The sequence below is a fragment of the Sapajus apella genome, unplaced genomic scaffold (assembly GCF_009761245.1).
Source record: "Sapajus apella isolate SASKATOON/1434 unplaced genomic scaffold, GSC_monkey_1.0 scaffold7, whole genome shotgun sequence".
In the NCBI taxonomy this organism is placed as follows: Eukaryota; Metazoa; Chordata; class Mammalia; order Primates; family Cebidae; genus Sapajus; species Sapajus apella.
The window spans coordinates 41,532,220-41,544,192 of NW_022436947.1; the positions used below are offsets into that span (position 1 = coordinate 41,532,220).

General features: G+C 36.6%; 1 long non-coding RNA gene across 1 annotated transcript in view; it reads right to left on the minus strand.

Moving 5' to 3' along the window:
• LOC116550402 overlaps window positions 1–2,958 on the minus strand; it is a 44,237-nt gene extending 41,279 nt beyond the window's left edge. The window contains exon 1 of the long non-coding RNA XR_004268385.1: window positions 2,930–2,958. This is a non-coding gene — a long non-coding RNA (uncharacterized LOC116550402). The remainder of the gene's footprint in view (window positions 1–2,929) is intronic.
• Window positions 2,959–11,973: the final 9,015 nt, after the last annotated feature.

Genomic DNA, 11,973 nt, shown 5'->3' on the forward strand with positions numbered 1-11,973 from the left:
CTCTCTCTGACTAGAACACATATATTCAGGCAGATACTTCTAACCATTAGTATGCAGCAGAAGTGATGTTGCATGACTGCCTAGGATGGGTGACAAAAGGTGATGCAGCTTCTGCCTGGCTTTGTCTTTCTATTCAGACATGTCCCTTTGGAGCACTGGCCATCATGTAATCAGCCTAGCTACCTTGAAACCACCATGCTAGACAGACGATATACAAGTAAACGCCTACAGAACCCCAACATGTCCAATCTCCAGCTCTATGAGTCTTCTCAGCCCACTTCAACATGTGAGGAAGCTTTTGGGGTGACTCCAGCCACAATCACCATCCCACTGTAACAACAGACACCTGTGCTAGTCAGCACAGCTTCCATAGCAAAATATTATAGACAGGTGGCCTGAAAGACACATTTATTTTATCAGAGTTCTGGAGGTTGAGAGTCTAAAATCAGGGGGCCAGCATGGTTGGGCTCTGGCAAGGGCTCACTTCCTGTCTTGCAAATAACTGCCTTTTCTGTGTCCTCACAGGATAGAGGGAGAGAGCTAGCCCAGGTGCCTCTTCTTAAAAAAGAGTACCAATTCCATTGGACCAGGGTCTCACCCTTAAAATCTCATCTAACCCTAATCACCTCTGAGAGGCCCCATCTCCAAATACATTAGATGTGGGGGTGAGGGTTTTAATTCTGAATTTGGAGGTGAGGAATGGACACACAAACATTCAGTCCATAAACAGAAACTCCCAACTGGAATACCTACCTGAGGCCAGTCCTTACCAGAACCATGATTAATGATAAATGGTCATTGTGGTTTTATGCACTAAATTGAGGATACTTTAATATACAGTAGAAAACCAGAACTCTGGCCAGCCATGGTGGCTCACCCCTGTAATCCCACCACTTTGAGAGGCCAAGAGGAGAGTACTGCCTTAGCCCAGGAGCTCAAGACCAGCTTGGCCAACAGGGTGAAACCCCATCTCTACAAAAATACAAAAATTAGCCAGGGGAGGTGGTGCAGGCTTGTAACTTCAGCTACTTGGGAGACTGAGGTAGGTAGGAGGATCCCTTGAACCTGGAAGGCACAGGTTGCAGTGAGCCAAGATCACACCACTGCCCTCTACTCTGTCTCAAAAAATAAAACAAAAAGCAGAATGCCTGTTCATCTTTCAGATTTCTGCCAGTTATTTCTGAAGGGAAGAACCTTCTTTCTCCCCTTCCCCACTTCTTTCACCCAAGTACAAGCTATACCTCCTTTGTGTTCCCCCAAATATTTTATTTTGCTTTAACATGGAGTTTTTTTTACAAATTAGTACAATTTATATTTCCTACAAGGATCATTGGAGGCAGATAATATAGAAGTCACAAAAAATGTTGAAAAGATAAATAAGTATTTAAAACCTACATACATGATGCCTGAAGAAAGGCTTGTGGGTAGAGAGAAAGCAGGAATAGCATCAGATGTAGAAGGAGCAATAGGCGCAATATTTTATAACTAAAGAAAATAACATTAGTTTTACCCTTCTCCTTCAGCCCAATAAGTGTGTATGAGAGAGAAAGACGGAGTGCATGAGATAGAGCGAGAGAGAGTGTGGGAGCAATCACATAAGAGAGTGCGAGCCTGTGTGTGTACAGGGTTGCCCCACCTAAGCTGACCCACAAGTCTGGGTGAATTTTAATGGGGCACAGGCCTAAAGGAAAGCATCATCAGAGGAGGATGCTTGCTTTTCATATTATTATATAACGATTTAATGGAACCACAGATGGTGATTAACACCGGAAACATTAAAAGATTCCAAATGTATTCGCTTGATCAAAGCATGTTTATTGAATATCTGCTATGTGTCTGGAACTATCCTATTTGTTGTAGGAGAAAAGAGATGTATAAATAAGGAAGCCTTCAAGGAAGTAATTTTCTAGTTACTGCGATAAGAAAAACACAGAAGAAACTTAATGGAGGAGATAAACAGCTTATATGAGCATGTTAAGACATAATAAAACCAAACAGGAAATAATACATGTAAATAGTCTCAAAGGATATGTGCAAAAATATTTTCTCCATGTAGTTACCAGGGGTGGGAGAAAGCAGGGGTGGGCAGTGGGGAGATGTAAAGTTAGATGATACAGAGTAAGAGATATTAGGGTGAATACTGTCTAGCAACCTAATGCACATGAGGACTAGAGTTAATATATTGTATTCGGACATTGTACTAAATGAGTAGATGTCAGCTGCTCTTGCCACACACATTCAAAACAGAGTAACTATGTAAGATGATGGATACGTTAAATTGCTTCACTCTCATAACCATTTTGCTCTTTCTATATATCTCATATCATCATGTTATGTATCTTAAATACAGAAAATATAATTAAAACTTTTTTTTCAAACTTGGGCATTTAAGACTTGGTAATATGAGTGATACCAAGCTGAAACATAAAAGGGATTCTTATATTTATACTTTCTAAAAATATCAAAATTAGAAAAATAAAGTTATCCCAAATAAGAACTCTCTTGAATTTTCTAATTAAGAGAAACAGCAGTGTTCTATAGGCTCTAACCACACATCTGCCTACTGATTTTCCAGTCTCAAGTTTATATTTAAAGGACACATATAGGCATCTCCTTGGTGTTTTTAAGGCCCCAACACTGTCAAAAGTTGTATGTGATCTATGGGAAAATATGATTGATATCAAATTTGATTCAGACCATCAAGTAAAATCTCAACATTTCTTACTGTTCCTTCTGAAAGTCACAATTCCTATTCCAAACAGTTATTTCTTATTTTTTTTTTTTTTTAGGCTTTGAGGCTCAACTTGATGATTTTGTTCAATAAAAACTGTGCAGTTTTCAGTTTTCTGTAAAAAGTTATTACAAAAGTAGAAGCATAAAAAATGCACTGGAAGCAAAATAGAGTATAGAAATGTGTTAGATGAATTACCTTTCTTTATCTTGTCCTCTTTATTCTTTCTATTCGTAAATGGCTCCTTCTCTTACCCAGATATGAATAAGATCAACTTCGGTTGCTTTCAATTTAGTGGAGATACAAACAAGCAAGTAGGAAATTGTGATACATTCTTATAATCAGGGAAGGGCAAGAAGCCTGTGGAAAAATCAGACTGAGAAAATTGGAAAAAAACCTAGGAAACATCAGAAAAATTAGTCGTTAATCAAACCAAAGCAGAGGGAATTCTAAGCAGAATTAACATTGTATGAAAAGACGTAGAAAGGAAAGAGATTCACTGGAGAAGCCAAAATGGGTTCCATATGGCTGCAGTCTCCAGCCCAAGTTAGGGATTGGCACGAATGAAGCTGAGGAGAGGAACAGGGAGTGAGCAAGGAAGGATTCTGTAAATCAGGCTAAGAATCATTGAACTTGTTAAGGGTAAGGTGTAGACATAGAGGATTTTAGGTAGGAGAACAGAACAACCAGATAATATTTAGAAGATCATTCTGGCTATTATGTAACACATTTACTGAAGGATGTTCCATAAAATATATTAGTGATCTGAATTAAGGTAGAAGTTCAAAATGAAAGTGGACAGTAATCAAGAAACATTGAGGGAATTGACAGGCTTGTTGATTGATCTGTGGGATGTAAGAAGATTTTTATTTAGATAGCTGGGTAATTTGATGGATGGATATGCCAATCCCTGATATAGGCAACACAGAAATAGACATTGTTTTGGTTGGGTGATGTGTCCAGCCTTAGAATTACTGCTAGGTGCATACAGAAAGTATAAATGTAACTCAAGAGAGAAAGAGAGAACTGGATAAAGACATAACTGAAGCCATGGACATGAATGAAGTCATCTAAAAGAAAAGTATAGAGTGAAAAAAACAGTCTAAACAGAGTCCCAAGGAGCACTAACTTTAAAGGATGGGGCTAGAAGAAGCAGCATTTCCAAAGGACTTAGAATGCCAGGAATAGGAAAAGGAGAACAGCCATAGAAGGCAAGAGAAGAATGTGCTTTAGGGAGAAGTGTTGGTGATGAGCAGCACCCATCCTTGAGGGAAGCAGTAGAGACATGGTCATAGAAATCAGATTGCAAAAGAGTGAGTGAAGTGTTAAGAGGCATTTAAAACATACATGAAACCCCTTTTTTGGCCACAAAAGGGAAGTTATCAACTAATTTTCATCATATATGTAAATTAAAACACGAAATGAAGGTATCCAGGATATTGCCACATGGAGAAAGTCTCCTAACTATTCATCTTCAAGTGCAACCTAAGTGAGCACACATCATCTTATCTGCAAGCAGGCTATCTTGATGAGCTTTAGAAAGCCTAAAAACCCAACTTAGCACTCATGTACAAGAGCATGCTCCCCTACTGTGTCTCTCTCACCCTTACCCAAGTGAAGTTACAGTTTCTAATCCCTGTGCTTTTTTTCCTTCCAGTCATAATCAATGTAAAATTGGATCCTTCATTGCAACTGGGGTAAGGTAGTATGTAAAAAGAGACCACCCAACCTGGGAGTTGGTAAGAATCCCTCCTTTTCTTTCTTGTGGCAAAGTTAGGAGAAATTTGGGCTTGAAGAAATTCTAGAGATCTCAGGACAATCACCAGAAACAGATTTAAGTTGGCCAGTGCTTTACAGCATTTCAGTACTTTGAAAACTGCAGTTCAAAAGGGAGGTGATTTCTTGATGAATTTCAAGGCTCTTCTTCTCATCAGGTTGAGTAAAATCTCTTTTATGGACACAACTATATCTATGCCAGGAGCTTCCTCAACTGAGTGTCCTACCCATATTTTCTTCTGGATGTTATGAAAGTGATATCGTTAGGCTTTTATTCATACCCAAATCTTATCTTGGATTGTAGTCCCCATAATACCTACGTGGGAGAGACCCTGTGGGAGATGACTGGATCATGAAGGCCATGTCCCTAATGCTGTACTCATGATACTGAGTTCTCTTGAGATCTGATGGTCTTGTAAGTGTCTGGCAATTCCTTCTACACATATTTTCTCTCCTGCCACCATGTGAAGAAGATCCTTGCTCCCTCTTCACCTTCCTCCATGATTGTAAGTTTCCTGAGGCCTCCCAAGCCATGTGGAACTGTGAGTCAATTAAAGTGCTTTCCTTTATAAATTACCCAGTCTTGGGTATTTCTTTACAGCAGTGCATGAACGGACTAAAACAGAAGGTAAAACTACTCTGGAATCATAATGGATACTGATACTATAATCACTCAGGATAACCTATCACTGAGACAATGTTTGCAGTGACCCTGTCTTTCCTGGGATGAGTTCACCTTAATTATTTTGACTTAAATGACTATCTACAGTGGCACTTCAACCAAGTGGGGAAAAAACTATTCAAGATTGTTAATCTGCTTACAGATAACAGAAGTTTCATACTTCAAGGAACTAGAGTCTAATGTGAGGTTCAGTCACGGTATCTCAATTCCTTTAAAAACTAGCCAAGTTTCAGTTCTTTTTTGGTGGACTCTCTGTGTGATCTGATATACTGCTATGCTTGTGTTAATGTCTCCTCTCAACTTAAAAGCTTTTCTGGCCTGGTACAGGTAACCAAAATAGAATAATTTGCCAGAATTAGCATCTTTTTCATATCTTTGACCAATATCAGAATATTTATATTGAGAACATAAAGTCTTGAGCCAGATTGCCTGCACTGAAACCCCACATCCATCTTATATTAGCTATGTGATACTGGGCAAATTATTTGTCCTTTCTTTCCCTCAGTTTCTTCACATGTAAAATGTAGATATTGGTGGAATCTTACTCACTGGGTTATTATGAAGATTAAGTCAGTTAATATTTTTAAATAATTTAGAATAGACATAGCATATGAAACTTTGTACTCTGCATAGTATAATACTTAGTAAATGGTAAATAAATAGAAGTAGAGGGGATACTTCCAAACTCAGTCTAAGAAGTCAAAATCACCTTGATACCAAAGCCAGACAAAGATACAAGAAGAAACAAAAACCTATAGACCAACATCTCTGGAGATCATAAAATCAAAAATCCTCAATAAAATACTGGTAAATTGAATTCAACAACACATATAAGACATTATACACCATGACGAAGTGGAATTTATCCCTGGGATGTAAGCTTAGTTTAACATTATTAAATTCATCTATTAGATACACCACAATAACAGATTGAAGGACAAAAATTAAATAATCATATCAATAAATGAGGGAAAAAGTGACAAAATTCAAGATCTTTTTAAATTAAACTTTCAAGTAGATATGGAAGGAAATTTCCTCAATACAATGAAAGCTATTTGTGAAAAGCCCATCACTAAAATATCAATGAGAAAAAAACCTGAAAGCTTTTCATGTAAGAACTGGTACAAGGCAAGGATGCCCACTCCCACCACTTCTATTCAACATGGTGCTAGAAGTACTAGCAGGAGGAGTCAGACCAGAAGAAATAAAAAGCACCCAAGTCAGAAAGAAAGAAAGAAAGTTATCCTTGTTTGTAGATGACAGGGTCCTCTATATAGAAAACTCTAAAGGCTTCAATAAAAACTGTTAATAAAGTTGCAAATACAGTATCACTATACAAAAGCCAGTCGTGTCACTTTCCCTCAGTCTCCAGTGGAAAATTCTTCCAAATGGTTATTTTATTAATTGTATTTATTTTTTATTACAAATATAGTTAGTGTACAAAGTTTTAATTAATGAATAATTTTGTGTATTGCGGGGTGCAGTGTGATGATTTGATATATGTATACACTGTGGATTAAATAAAACTAACATATCCCTCCCAAAAGGAAATCAAGAAAATAGTCTCATTTATGATAACATCAAAAGAACAAAATACTTAGAAATAAATTTAATCAATTTATTATATACTGAAAACTATTCAACACTGATTAAAGAAATTGAAGAAGATACAAATCAATGAAAAGGAATCCTCTATTGATTGGAAGAATTAATATTGTTAAATGTCCATTCTAACTGAAGCTATATACAGATTCAACAAAATCTCCATCAAAATTCCATTGGCATTTTCCGAAAAAAGGGAAAAAAACCTGAAACTTTTACATAATTATAATAGACCTTGAACAGCCAAAGCTATCTTTGAGGAAGAACAAAGTTGGAGACATCACACTTGCTAATTTCAAATTATGTTACAAAGTGATAGGGATCAAAACATTATGCTTTTATAAAAACAGATATATAGATAATTGGAAAACAACAGAGCACCTAGAAATAAACTCAAGCAATAAAGTCAACTTTAATAAGAATAACGAATGGAGAAAATATAGTCTCTTCAATAAATATTGGGAAAATTGGATATTTACATGAAAATGAATAAAATTGAATGTTTACCTTATATCACACACACACACACACAATATTAACTCGAAATGAATTGAAGACTTAAATGTAAGATGTGAAACTAAAAATCCTAGAAAAAAACGTAGGTTAAAATCTTCTGGACCTTGGTCTGAGCAATGGTATTTGGCATAGCTCACCAAATGCTCAGGGCACACATAAACTGGGACTTTATTTTATAAAGGGTAACAATAAAGTGGGACTATACCAAACTAAAAAGTTTCTACACAAATAGGAAGCAAGTACCAAAATGGAAAGACAGTCAAGAGATTGAGAGAAAATATTGCAAGCCATGTATCTGATAAGGAGTTAACATCCCCAACATATGAAGAGCCTCCACAACTCAATAGCAAACAAAACAAAACAAAAACAACAACAACAAAAAGCAATCTAGTTAAAAAGTGGAAAATGGACAAAGGATCTGAACAGGCATTTTTTACAAGGAGACAAAAATGGCCAACAGGTGTATGAAAAGGTTCTCAACAACACAAATCACCGCGGAAATGCACAGCAAAACCACAGTGAGTTATCTGTTAGGATGGCTATAAACAAAAAGATAAGAGATAATGTAGGACTGGCAAGGGTGTGGAGGAAAGGGAACTACTGCATGCTGTTGTGGGAATATAATTATGGGAAAAACCATGGAGCTTCATCAACAATTAAAAATTAACAATCAACAATAGAACTACCATATGAACCAGCAATTCTCCATCTGGGTATACACCAGAGGAAAGGAACTCAGTACCTCAGAGTGATATTCTGCACTCCCGTGTTCACTGTAGCATTATTTATAATAGGAAAAACAGCCTAAGTTTTGTAGGTAGGTGAATGGACAACAAAATTACGGTATGCAATGAATTTATATAAAACTAATACAGGTTTAAGGCTGCGTAATACCTTATTGTATGTGTGTATACATGTTACATAGCTTATTTTATATATAACATGTATAACTTCTATAACATACATGAAGTTATATAACACACACACACACACACACACAAAATGAGTATTATGCAGCCTTAAAAAAAGGAAATTCTGCTACTTACAACAACATGGATGAACCTGGAGGACAGTATGCCAACTAAATAAACCAGACACAGGGAAATTTTATAAGAGAACATTTCAGGTGCTCTCATGACAGCCATAAAGTGAGGAAACACATGTTAATTTGTTTTATTCCATATATGTGTATTAAAACATCATGTTGCACATCTTAAATATATGGTTTTTATTAAAAAAAAAACTGTTAAGCAAACTGAATAATTTCAGAGCCTCAATGGGCTTACATCATGTCTAATTGTACCTCGCTGAGGACAAACTGCTGGAGTGCAGAGTTCTTTCCACATGGTTATCTCCCCTTTATTGTCCGGCATGTTTGTCTGCACATAGTAATTTCTCAATAAAGTTTTATGGATTTTAAATTGCTCCATAAGAACAAAACCCTAGATAATATTAGAGAATTAGAACAAGGGAGTTTTCTAGCTGCATGTCAAAGAAGACCATATTGTCTTAATATCTTTATGTTCTTATCTTGATATTATTAATATGGGAGCTATTGCAAGAAGAATACAACTTTAATGACTGCACCATATAATTCTGATCATTTCTGGTCAGAGCTGTACTTTTCATGTTAATAGCAAGCATTTTCAAATGCTGAAAGTATGATAAATGCTGCAGCCTTGTCTCTTGTAAATGCAAGCAGCTGTAGTTTATAAATGAAGTCTCCCAGTGACCTGCCTTCTTCTTGTGTGCACAATTAACTCTGCTTGGCTCCTAAAAATCCCAGGGGCACCCGCTGGCTCTCTGCTCACACTTGGTCCCCCTGTGGTGTAGTCAGCGCGTCACACACCTCACTGTCAGGCACACCCACCTGGACACTTTCTACCTCTGACTCACATGCAATATGGCCAACCTCTGCGTCACCGCCTTGAGTCACTGCTCCCCAGTGGTCTTGCATCTGGCAGAAGAACTTCCAGAATCACGAGTCAGGCCCAGAATTCCTGGATATCTCTTATTGCCAACTGGGATTCACATTTGGGTGGAACTAATCATGTTTTTGCCATCCCTCAACTAAGTGCTGTGGACCTAAGTGTATCCTGCTGGCTAAATGTTAAATCTCCAAGCTTCTTGCTGTACACAGCCAAAATTTAGAATTCCTAATTTTTATCCTTATTCCTTTGTACTGTCACTCCCATTTTCTTCTTTATTATTTTCTTCTTTATTATTCAATGGGCATAATAATACTAAATGTAACTCAAAGAGCTTTATCTTATCAAGGATTGAAAATTGAGGTAAAAGAATTTTAAGGCAATAAAGCAGCTCTCTGACTTGGCAAGGCCAGTTTTACATTGGACATGACTGAATTTTAAATTGTCAGAAGCGGTGTTCTGCAACACATGATCTTAGGATACTATTTTCAAAGCACGTTAATAGTATTTACTCAAAGAAATAAAAGATTTAAACAAGGAGCTAAGTGGGTTGTGAGGATAACTGAGCAAAGCTGGATGGAATACACAAAACTGAATTGGTGGCTTTATTGCAGAATTCTTCAGCCATTACTAAACAACAATGCAATGTGCATACTTAAGAAGACAGGAATGCAGCGTGAAGTATTTCTTGCTTGAGCTTAGTGGGCAAGATAGGGGTTAGTGTTTCACAGAACATGTTTAGAAGAAATACTTTTCTGAGGGCATCACTACTGACAGGCTCACATAAATCATGCATATACATGAGCTATCCAATTGCTGATCATTTTGATTTGCTTTAGCTCCAAGATTGAGGAAGTCTATCACCTGAATTATTCTCTGGTGCCTTTATGGACTCCAGTACAATAGACTACTAAGTAATTGATTAGCTAAAATAGGTCATGGGTCAATCAGTTAAACACGTTAACATAAATATCAATTGGCAAGTTCTATCCAGATTGAAACGTAAAGCATTTCTATTATGGGTTAACTAATAATCTCTTTGGTTCTACCTAGTACTTTAGCTAGTTAGAATTATCATTCAAGTAGTCCATATAAATAGGAAACTTGACAAGGAATATGTGCCTAATCAGATATAATTTTTTTTTAATTATTGAGACAGAGTCTAGCTCTGTCACCCAGGCTGGAGTACAGTGGTGTGATTTCTGCTCACTGCAGTCTCCACATATGGGGTTCAAGCAATTCTCCTGCTTCAGCCTCCAGATTAAATGGGATAGCAGGCATGTGCCACCATGTCTGGCTAATTTTTTTGTAATTTTAGTACAAAAGGAGTTTCTCCATGTTGGCCAGGCTGGTCTCGAACTCATGGCCTCAAGTGATCCACCTTCCTCACCTCGGCAAGTGCTGGGATTACAGGCATGAGCCACCGCACCCAGCCTAAAAATTAAAAGTTTATATTGTATTGTTCACATTGTGATGCAATTTTCTGTATGTATTTCCAGAATAAACTATGTATCAAGGAACGTTGAAAGCATAAAATGAGATCATGGTGAGTTCTCTCCCACTGTCATTCTTGTGGAAAGGAAATGAGTGATAAGGAGAGAAGCTAAGAAAAGAATTTGCTCTGTCCCAGTGCTATATTGCCTCCTGAAGCAGTTAAGGATTTTCTTATCTACATGTGAAAAGGCTTTCAATTCTTAGAAATAAGGGTATCACGTTAGTTCTAAAAGATGATTTTGAGTGTTCTGCTCATCTCCTATGTTTGAGGAACAGCATGATCTCTGGATCTGTGATCACTATTATTTCAGGATCGGGTGTCCTGGTACTAATGAGTTGCCACACTCTGAGCAGTGGTATTATTTAACAGAGTGTGCCTTAAAACAGCATCTATTGCTACAAATTGGTGAGGGCACCAATGATTCCTTAAAGCCTAGTAAGCAAGGAGTCCAATTTCCTCCTTCCAAATTGAGGGAGTATAGTATCAAAGATGTGAAAACTTTCAGACTCAGCAATCACTGAGGGTGGGGTCATCCACACAATTCACTGAAGCAAGAAACTGAGAACTGTGAGTTGAGGTATTATTTAAAATATTAACCTATTTTGACAGAAGTCTTAAATAATATAAATATATCTAGGTCATAAATTTATAACAATGTATAGTATTTTAGTATATTCATAAAATATTTATAGAAAATATTAAATATGTAATGTAAACTTTAAACATACTTTTCAATACAGATTTTAGAAAATGAATTAACATAAGGTTAATATGACATGGATCTTTAATGAATATTGAAAATTAAATACTACTTGATCATTGTAAAGAAGTTCAACCTCATATACGTATATAGATTATCCATAAAACTAAAAAGTAGAAACAACTCAAATGTCCAACAACTGATAACTCGATAAACTCAAGGTGATATAACCATACAACAGAAAATTATGCAATTAAAAAAATGAAATATTCATATGTACTACAACACGTATGAAAGTTGAAAACATTATGCTAAGTGAACGAAACCAGTCACAAGTGACCATATATTGTGTAATTCCATATATCTGAGATGTCTAGAATGGGAAAATCCATAGAGATAGAACATAAACTAGTGGCTTCCTGGAGCTGGAAGAACGGGAAGAGGATTAAAACTGACTGTTACAAAGTACAGGATTTCTTTTTGGGGTGATAAAAATATACTAGATTATGGTGGTAGTTACACAATTTATGCACATCTAAATGG